This window comes from Heliangelus exortis, chromosome 9 (assembly GCF_036169615.1).
Source record: "Heliangelus exortis chromosome 9, bHelExo1.hap1, whole genome shotgun sequence".
Classification (NCBI taxonomy): domain Eukaryota; kingdom Metazoa; phylum Chordata; class Aves; order Apodiformes; family Trochilidae; genus Heliangelus; species Heliangelus exortis.
The window spans coordinates 21,195,800-21,206,256 of NC_092430.1; the positions used below are offsets into that span (position 1 = coordinate 21,195,800).

Genomic DNA, 10,457 nt, shown 5'->3' on the forward strand with positions numbered 1-10,457 from the left:
GTCCTGTCCCTGGAAACAATGCTTCCAAAACTTCTTCCCTTTTGCATTCCCAGTTTGCAATGCCATTTCACCTGCAGAAGTGGAACCAGACTTTCAAAATATTGTACCATTACATCTCAAACCCTGCTTTGGATCATCTGTGGGGATGGTCAAGGGAGGGAGGATGCTATTTGTTATTTCCCAGTCATTGCAGTGTTCTGGAGGCACAGCCCAAGCCTGGCTGGAGCACAAAGGGGCAACTTCTTAGTTCAGGTCTTGTACAATTTGATCAAGATTCTAGGCAATTTTTCAGGCTAAAATGATGTGATTGACATGAATTTGGGCTCAGGACAAAATGATGAGTGCCATCTTGCTTTCTGGGGCTGGTGTTCTCACCTCACCGAGTTCCCAAGGGAGTGTCTGAGTTCAAAGAGATCTGCTGACTCCACACCTTGAGGCAGATGCACAGGTTTACTGACATCAGCCACCAACCCCAGCTCTTTGGGACTTCAAAATGGAAATCCCACCTTTAACTAACTTTTCAGTGTCACTTTGAAATGCAACTTTATCCTGAGCAGCGATTATTCCTGCACCTGGCATCTCTCCCTGCTTGCTCAGAAAACAATCTCCTGAGCTGTGAAAAGTCGTTTTCTGTTTGCATATTAACCCAGCAGATGGGTGCTCTTCCTTCTCAAACTTCCTCAACAGACTTGTTTACTAACCTGTAATCAGCTAAGGGCAGCAAGGGGAACTCAGCACCTCTTTGGGTTGGGTCACAGGAGTCACCAGCCTGCACTGATAGCTCAGCCTGATGCAATCTTATTTTCCAGAGCAGGAGCTGAGAGCAAAGCCAATTATCTTTCATTTTCCTGATCAATCAGGGCACAGAAATCATTAGAAGCTAATATGTGCCAGGACCCATAAGGAAACTTTGCAGTCATTTTTTCCAGGTAAAAAACAAGTTAAAGCAGAAGGTGCTTTTCAAGTTAATACCTAATCCCTTTCCTGAGTAACATCTCAGGAGCCAGGGGATCTTGACTGCGTGGGAAGAAGTACGGTTAAGGGGAGACACGAAAGTTTAGAAAACCAGCAAGGGCTGGAGCTCAGCTGGGTTCAGCTTTCATGCCTGCACTAGCCCCAGCACCCACAGCTCTCCCATGGGCTGTCAACTCCCAGGTAGGGCTGTGGGGAATTCCACAGCCTCCATCACTTCTGATTTCCCTCCTAAAGAGAGCCTCAGCCCTTGCCAACTCTTCACAAAGGGTGAGGCAAAACAATCAGGGCGTTTACTGATTTCAGCTCCAGGAAGACATTGTGAATTCAAGCTAAACAGCTCCTTTGCATCCTGGAGAGCCCCTGGGGTACTCCTGGACAGAGCAGACCCAAACAGCCCAAGGCTGGGGATTCACAACCAACCTGGTGCTCAGCTTCACACCCATCACTCCAGCTACAGGATTTTGACAGCCTGACTGTGCAAGGCATAGCACAACCCACCAGCTCAGCAGAATGTCTCTGGCAAGGATTGATAGCATCATTCTAGCACCCAAACACACCGTGCTGAGTTGAATCTTGCACTGACTGAGCAGGTTTCTTCTTCTCTTCCATGTCCTGCAATGCCCAGGCTGCTGCACACATGGAGAGTCCTCTGAGAATACTGCATTCCTCAGGGAATCTGGGGAGGCTTAGCTATTTAGAAAATGAGGAAGTACCTCCCTGGCATTTTGGCATTTTAGGACAGTCTGCTGCAGCAAACAGAGATCAGTGCTGTCTCCAGGAGCTCTGGGCTCATGGCTGATGGAGAAGGAACCTCAAGACCCCAGCAGGACATTTCTGCTGCTCCATCTGTAAGGGTCAGTGAGCACACAGTGTCTCTTGGGCTTTGTCACAGTGGGGTTTGAATATGACTCAAATAACTGAAGCAAGACTTAATAAAACTTTCTCCCATGTATTCATGTCTGGCTTGTTTCACATGCTGGTGAGGGAGCCTCTGACACCAGAGCAAGGAGATCAGTAGCTGGGACAAACCAGCCTGGCATAAACAGGATTTTATTGTACTCTTTAAAAGAGGGAAACTGCAACACAAGTAGGTAACAGCAAGATTTTGTGTAAAACCAATAAATTAATCAGCCAGGGATAAGCAAACGTAGGACTGCTGCTCCTTCTCTGCTCCACCCTGCCACTTGGCTTGTTTCCTGTTCCCTGAAATGTTTGTAAAGAAAAGAGCCAGTGTGCTTTCAGTCAAGAGCCCTTCAAATATTAAACGAGTCTCTTGCTTTTAACTAATAAGGTAGGAGGCTGCCAAAAGTCCCTGGGTACTGACACAGCCAGGGCTGCAGTGCCCTTCTCCAGCCTCCTGTCAGCCAGAGGTCAGCATCCCTCCTACAAAGCCATTAAAAACAAATCTTGGGAAACTTTAGGAACAAACCAAGATGGGTTTGGTCTGTAGCAAAACCTTGCTAGAGATGTCCAAATGTCACCAGCTATAACCTGAATTTCTTACAGTTAAGGAAAAGAGCACTTCTAAGGGCCTTAAAGTGCCCTATGTACCTCAAGTTTCATTTGCCCTGAGTGTTGAAAGTTTCATTTGTTTTCTCTCTGATCCATCTTGAGCAATACTCATTAACCAAAATGGGCAAAATTTATATAGCCTTTTACAACCCTTATCAGTACTAATAAAAAAGGGTGAAATGTCGCAATCAAACAGCCCCCAGTCAGAGATAGCACCATTCTAAGGCTGCCAATCTTAAAAACACCCTTCTTCCACTTTATGGCTGTAATTTCTGCTTTTTTATTATTGCTGGGATTTAATGCTTGCTGGGACTTCACCAGCCTGCCATGGCTTTTGGAACAGAGAGTGGTTTAACAACCTCAACCACCAGTTCCCCCACTACCCGTGGGTGAGCTGGTTTAACTCTGCAGAAGTGCCAGCCCATCCATCCCTCATCCCCCTAACTGGAGATGCTGGGATGTCACCACAGAGCTTGACTTCCCCAGATTCATCTTTCTGCTTTATCCATTTGTTTCTCCTGCATGTACCTCTTCATCCTTTAGACATTTGTTTTCTGAGGAAACATTTTGTCAGGCCCTCCCAAAAAAGTGGCAGTGAGTCTGTCTTGAAATGGTGTGTTTCTAGAGATCAAGAGGCATATTTTTAAAGTTGAAAAATACATAGAGCTCTCTCTATATATGTCTATATATATTATACATATATATATAAATACATAGAGCTCTCTCTCTATATATCTATATATATTATACATATATATAAAATATATCTTCTATTCTCACATGAAGAAGGCCGTGACACTCAGTGTTTTTAGAGCTGTTAGCATTAGGCTTTCTTGGAATCTCAGACTTGCTGATAAGGCAAGTAACCTAAGTTTTCAGAGTTACTATCATCCCAGTCATTTTTATCTTTTTTTTTTTTTTTTTTTTCCCAGAAATGTTTTCACAGGGAAATAAATGCAGGAATTGGAGTGCTGTGCTGAAGAGCAGTGCATTTCCTTGCTTTCTAACTTACAGTAACACCATTCCATGAATGAATTTTGCTTTTCTTTGATCATTTCTGATAAATTGGGAATGAAGAGCGAGGGATATACTCCCCCTTACCAAAGTTTGCAGCCCAGAGGCTGTCACCAGCCTGACTCAGAGGGTCCCTGCTGAGCTGTGTGGCAGGCAGGAGCTGCCCAGATCCCTATCACCTGAAGTTCCCCTCTGTGCTTTTCAGCAGAGTTGAAGAGAACTTTGTTTATCAGTGGTAATTTCCATGGTGCACCAAGCCAGACAATTGGTTATCTAAAAACATTATCTAATAACATTGGCTTGGTATGCACAAACATTTTGAAGCTTAAATCATGTGTGCTCAATTCAAGTTCAAACCACTAAAAAAAAAAACCAACTGGGTGCTATTTTCCAGTGTGGTGACATCTTCCTTTCCTTATGCAATAGGCATGCAGCTTGCTCATTCCAATTAGTGTAGTCTTTTGAGAAAAATAAAATCCATACATGAAATCTAACAGCACAGGTAGATCTGCAAGGATTAAGAATATTAAGAAGAACGTTGTCAAGCATATAATGATATTTTGTGGTATGTTTTCTACAGCTAATGTGGTTAATTGCATTTTCCAGTTTAATTCTAGTAGCCAAAGGCTCAATACACAAGACAGAGAACAGACAGGATAACTGGCATGCCCAAGTGCCTTTTTTCAACATAAATCAGGCAGACAGCAAATATGAGTTGAGCAAGGAGATCACCATGTTGTGATTCACTCAAGATTTTGCCAAAATTAATTTTACACGTCGGGATGAAAAAAACAGGCCTGGAAAATGCATTGAGGCTGTCAGGAGGGACTGGAGCCACAGTATCCACTTCCACATGAACATTTCACCCAAGTGAGAGAAAGCTTATAAGCAGACTGATCAAGGGGAAACAGGATCAGGTAGAGTAAATCCTGCTGGGTGCACTTCTCCATTCCCTATGTTTGTCTGGAGGTGTACAACTAAAATATTTTTTTTTGTAATTACAGGTGCAATTAACAGAAGACCTTCCTACAAAGAAGCAGTCACAGATTTTATTATCCATGCCCAGCTGTTGTTTTTTTTTTCTAAGACATCAGTCCTGCAAGTCCATGCAATGATGAACTATTGCAGTATTTCAGCTGGCACTACACAGCAGTTTGTGTATAGCCAGGGAGCTGCAAGGTAACAATTTTAAGTATAAGTCTTCTAGGGCTAAGTTCATTTTATGGCCTTGGACAAATACCCAAATACATTAACAGAGCTTTGTCTTTAAGTCAGAGCTACAAGGTGAATTAAGTAAAAAGGTAAATATTTTTCCTTGAGCTTTAAGTCAAGGTGCTTTTTTCTCCCATTTGATCTACAAGCCCAACCAGAGTAAATAACTTTAAAACACTCTGCTATCACTCATTAAGCACAGTAATTAACTCATCTGTCTGAGTTCTATGTGCTTTTTGCTTGAAGATAGAATAAATACATATTCTTACTGACTCTAGAGAACCTGGTCAGTCTCTTTGGAGAAAGGTTTGTTCTGCAGGACTTTGCATGGCACCAGCTGAAACACAGCTGGGCAGGTTCCCTGCTAGTGTTATCTGAAATAATTCTATTAACTTTGAGAGACTTTCACCCCTTTATGCCAGTAGAGAGCTGGCTCTATTGTATGAGCATTATGTCTGGAGTTCCAAAAATTTGGCATCCCTTCAACAGCTTTTTAAAAGCATTTTTACTAACTATAAAGAAAACGTGCCTGAATTTGGCTTCTCCACAGATTATTTGGCCATTTAACCTAACAAAACACTAGAGTGATGCCACTGATCCCATCCAGTTTTGGAAAGCCACGCTGAGTTGAGTACAGTATTTCCAGGCAGCAAGCCATAAAACAAGCCTCTTCCTGCTGCACTTCATCTGCCTTTTGCTAGGAACCAGAATGGGGGCAGGACCACATCCAACTCCTGGTCCCAAAAGACACTCGCACATATTTCAGCCCCAAAAAATCATCAGCTGTAAAAACAAAACATTTGGGGAAACTCCAATGAGGCAGCAAAACTGCCAAAAAAAAAAGAAAAATAAAAAACTGTTCTCTGTGTACGTGGAGCTGGTTTTACGTGCAGGGAAAGGACAGGTGAGTTCAAGGGAAACAGTGACAGGGGTGCCCCCTTTCAGCATCACCAAGCTATTAGTGGGACTTTGCTTTATTGCAAGGTTGCACTCTAACACTGCAGTGCTTGTTCCAAGAGATCCCTCACTGCATTACTAAAGAGCAGCTCCTGAAGGGTGGGATATTTCTCCCTGGCTTGACAATAATCCCATTAGCTGGGTGAGTCTCGGAGCACAAATCACATCTCTGCATTACTTCAGTGATTTCTGCTGGGATTCCCAGTCCAGCTGAGTCTCTCTGCTGGGATCCCCAGTCCAGCTGAGCCATTTACTGCCAATGCCTGGAGTGCAGAGGTCTGTAAGCCTCTTTAGAGCCTATAAGAGCCTATAAGCATCTTCACACACTTGTACATTTGCTTTGCAATCTTCAGGTCAGATCAGTGTTACTGTGAGAGTTCCTTTACAGTCAAAAAAGTGGTGTTACAAGGGATGACAGCCAGATGTTCCATGTTTACCCAGTGTCAGTGATTTCATAACACTGAGCTTGCAAGTCATGACTGGATTATTTCAGCAGCCAACGGCACAGCCCAAGCATCAAGCTGTGTTCCCTCTGCTCAGTGCACTCACAACTCTCAACTGAGTCACAGGAATGTTAAATGGCCATGGCTAGGAAGAAACGCTGCAAAAATAAATAATCTGCCTTTTGCAGACTGGATTTCACAGACAGATAATACCTTAAAAATGCTCCTTGGGGCACAAAAGTTGAGTTTCTGGAAGCATTCAGGTTTGTGCTGATGAACAAATGAGGTGATGCTGACCACATGTTGACTTTTTGCTGATGCTTTCTCTGGATAAAGCACAGATCCTTCTGCAAATGTACAGGTTTGGAAGCATTGATACTGTTAGATTAAATTAATTCACAGCATCTTTAGCTGAACACAACCTAAGGCCTTTATATTTACTTGAGCTCATGCCTCTTGCACCTGATGCTTCTGTTGAGAAGTTACCTATCTTGTCCCCCATCACCCAACATGTAAACCCTGCTCACTTTCTCTTACCTTCACAGGATTTTTGTATGCAGCTGTAGCCACTGAGACTCCACCAAAGAACAGAAATTAGGTGACAAACTTTGGAAGCCTGGTTAGACGTTATGCCTTTTACCTACATAAATCTGACAAAAAAAAGAAAAAGGTGAATACAATAGATTTTGTAAAAACTGCAATGTCTAAACACACATCAAGACTTATTTCAGGCTACTAGAAACAACAAAAGAAACTGATGAGGATTTTGGAGAGTGATGTGCTTATCAAATAGTGAACTGCATTTGCTTCAAAAACATTTTGTCTGTATTAAGAAACTTTAAGACCAAATATGTTATGTTCAAAACAGATATGTGGTTCAAGTACAGTACTATTCCATCTAGGGATCAGATGGTAGAAAACTCTGGATTTAAACCTGTTATATGGCCACAAACATCAGACACAGACAAACAGCAAACCACAACAACAAATGAGGAATTCAATGAATCCTTCTGGGGCTTGTTTTGATTTACAAAAGGCAAATGAAGCAGAAGTTATTGCTTTTTCTTACAAATCTTGCCTCAGGAAAATTTATAAAATTCTGGTGGCTTTCTGTGTTGCATTTTAAGAACCATAATCTGGAACCCCAGCAGTCAGTCAATTTTACCTCTCTCTGATTGAAGCAGACTTTCTGTGAGAAAAGAGGCTGTGAAACCTGTTCTGATATGCAACAGATTCTTTTCTGAGTAGGGTAATGATGCTTCTGTGAATTCACTGCTTCTGACATTTAAGACCATTCAGAGTTGAAGAAAACCAATTCACTTTTAACATAATGAAACTTAAAATCCAAAGCAACTTGTTGGGTGGTTGCAGCCTATTCTCCCAGCTCTTTTTCCTTGGGGCAGATTCAGGTTGAAATTCTCAAAGGTGACAGAATCCACTTGATTTCTGCAACATTCCTCTTGGGTTTGTGCTTTCTGCAAAGAAAAAGTTCATCTTTGTGGTGATGGGGATGAGTGACTGGCACCAGGGGCAGGTTTAGCAGAGGTGCTACTGCTCATCTAAACTGGGACTTGAGTCTGGGCTGGCATCTACATTGGTCCTGTGTAACTAGGAGCCTGTTACTCAACTGCACACAGGAAAATAGGCACTGTTTTGGGGGAGAAAAGGAGATTCTTCTGTGTGCTTAACCAGATGAGGCATCAAAACCCACCTGAGGAGCTTCAGCCCTGGAAATACCAGGACTTGACTAAGACTTTTAATCAGGATGTCTCATCTGGAGGCAGGAAGCAGGGATTGAAAAGGGAGTTTTTGCAAACAATGTGCTCACAGCTGTTTTCCCCCTTACCAAAACTTCCCTGCTTGTCAATTTCCATCTCCTGCTGTCCTCCTCAAGGCTCAGAACCCAGCCCTTGCCCGAATCTCCCTGTGTATTCACATGCATTTGTTAACCTGAGGGTGTTGAATTTTTTGTGGGAAACTTCAAAGGGCTTCACTCCATTGTCCTGCTAACCCTTTGTAATCCTGTTATCTGCATCCTCTGTTGTCCCCATCCAGCTATTGTGCTCCCTTTGGAATAAATATCTATGTATCCTTGTCAAAACCCAAGACAGGCACAAGAAAACAAAGAGATTACTACTAGAAACACCATTTTTCTGTTAATAATTTTTCAGTCTAGATATATAAGCACTCATACAATACACACATGTTTATACAGATGACTTATATGCAGTCAGGTACTTTCAAGATCTGTCTGATTTGCCATACCTGTACACCTCAGGTTTAGGGAATGTGTGTAATTCCTTCCCAAAGAATTGGACTCACCCTGAATGTGGACATAGGTGGTGAATCTGAGATTTCTACAGGCAGGGCAGGCTGGGGAGAGCTGCTCTGCATCTTCAGTTACATCCTCAACCCTGGAGAAAATTTATGAGTAAAGAAAGAGGATATGACCACAGAACCCAAGCTATATATGGAATATTTCTAACTTCCACCTTCTGAGTGTCTTAAGAAGATGAGGAAATTGCTGTTTAATAATAGATTCCACAGGTCAGGTGCAAAAAAGGGCTCACTAAAAGAGCATCCCTTGCTTGGGGACAGTTAATTACTTTTAATTAGCTTTAACTGACACAAAATTAGAAACAGCACCTTGGCACAGAGAGATAGTGATGGCAAACGTGTCCTAAGAAGACACAGGGAAAAGAAATATAGTTATGTACAATGCTGAGTACTCCGTGGGTGTCCACTCCCAACATCTCCAGGTGCTTTCTCCTCTTGGGCAATCTTGAGGGAGGCAACCCTGATATCCCTTCTGTCTAGCTTCCTGACAGCAACTCATTGCCTTCTGTTATCTTGTGACTTAAATAAAATCTGTATATCCATCAGCAATCAGCAGAACACCACACGTGGTGAGCTCTGGAGTAATCTCACTACTCAAACCAAAATTGCAGTTTCACATTCCATTCTCCTATTGCAGCTGATAACTGAGTTCAAAAGACTTGTGCTTCCTATTTTAGGAGCTGAGCTGCAGTGTCAGAAGATCTATTTAAAACTCACAGCTATCTCACAATACTCACAGCTAAGCCATGAGGTCCCCAACTCCACTCTCCACCTCTCTCTCTCTAAAATACATCACAAGGGAGAAGGGCCTCTATTTCCCTAAATAAGGCAAAACTCCTTTACACAGCTGGGCACTGGCAGAGTAACACAGCATGGTCTAAAGTTGGTTTGGAAGCCAATAAATAAAGCATGTGAATGACTTAACTGTCACTTCCATCCTTTCATTAAAGGGGATCTCAGATCACAGCCTTGGGTGAAACTTCTCTCACTGTTCTGCACCACCACCTTGTCCCTTAAATACATCACTAAAAAACACACTAAAGATTGCTTTCAAACTTGGTAGAAAAGGGGCTGGGAGCTGTAAACTGATGGTGCCATTAAGATGGACAAACCAGCATGCTGGAGAAGCTGTTGGTGATGTCTCTCCAACTGTGTCTGAGACCAATCCTTCACTTGGGCTTAGGTGACACCTCTCGGAAGGACATTATGGCATGGACACATTATCCTAGTGCCAAGGGGGCACTTCTAAAGGGAGGTGAAACAGAAGGAGAAACAGAAAATGGGTTCAGCTGAGGCTTGGACAAACATCCTTTGTGGGAAAGCAAAGTTAAACATGAAGCTGTTCAAAAAAAAGAACTGAAAGCAAAACAAAAAGTAAATTCCTTCTGGAGGAAATTAGTATTGTGTTTCTCATAAATAGCAGTTATTTGCCAAAATTTGTGTTTCAGAACTGATAAGCATTAGGCAGATCTTTCCCACTAATCTGACAGGTGAGTTCTATCAGTCTGAAAATACTCCTTAAAAAATGAATGATGAATAGGAAGCCATTTGCTAAGCCTTCTTTTTATTTTATTTTTTTTTCTCTCTCTCAAAAGTATCAGCTCAAAAGAAACCAGAGCCTGCAGGTGAGCTACATTCAGCCTCTGTGCTGACCAAGAGATGCTGGAGTAGCCAAGGCTGATTCTGGATGGGGAACTGAGCCCATCTCACAGCCACAGAAGGGTCCTTATTGCCCCATCACTGACTCCCTCCTCTCCTTGCACTACCCTGGTCTTGCTGGGCTCTTCTCTGACTTCCCTCCTAGCCCAGAAGAGAACTATCTGGCTTTCTGCTGGGTTAATGGGCTATACTGGCTCTGATGAGCACCAGAGCTGACCCAAAGCAACCAACAAGATCACAGGGCCAGGGGCAAGAAAGGAAGAAGCAAGTAGAGGTTTGTTTGGTTTTTTTCCCTTTCTTCTTTCATCTAACACCTCACTGCATATCTCATGAGCACCACTCACCATT

The 10,457-nt window shown here is 42.7% G+C and overlaps 1 long non-coding RNA gene across 3 annotated transcripts; it reads right to left on the reverse strand.

The window, feature by feature from the left end:
* Positions 1-59: 59 nt before the first annotated feature.
* LOC139800007 (uncharacterized) lies at positions 60-9,946 on the reverse strand. Of its 3 annotated transcripts, none has more exons than XR_011727547.1 (4): positions 7,279-9,946; positions 6,651-6,763; positions 6,327-6,460; positions 60-216 (listed from the first exon to the last, which is right to left on the reverse strand). It is a non-coding gene; the product is annotated as an uncharacterized lncRNA (long non-coding RNA). The 3 variants fall into 3 exon arrangements; XR_011727546.1 differs by lacking the exon at positions 60-216 and adding an exon at positions 2,520-3,064; XR_011727545.1 differs by lacking the exon at positions 60-216 and having other exon boundaries at positions 3,273-6,460.
* Positions 9,947-10,457: the final 511 nt, after the last annotated feature.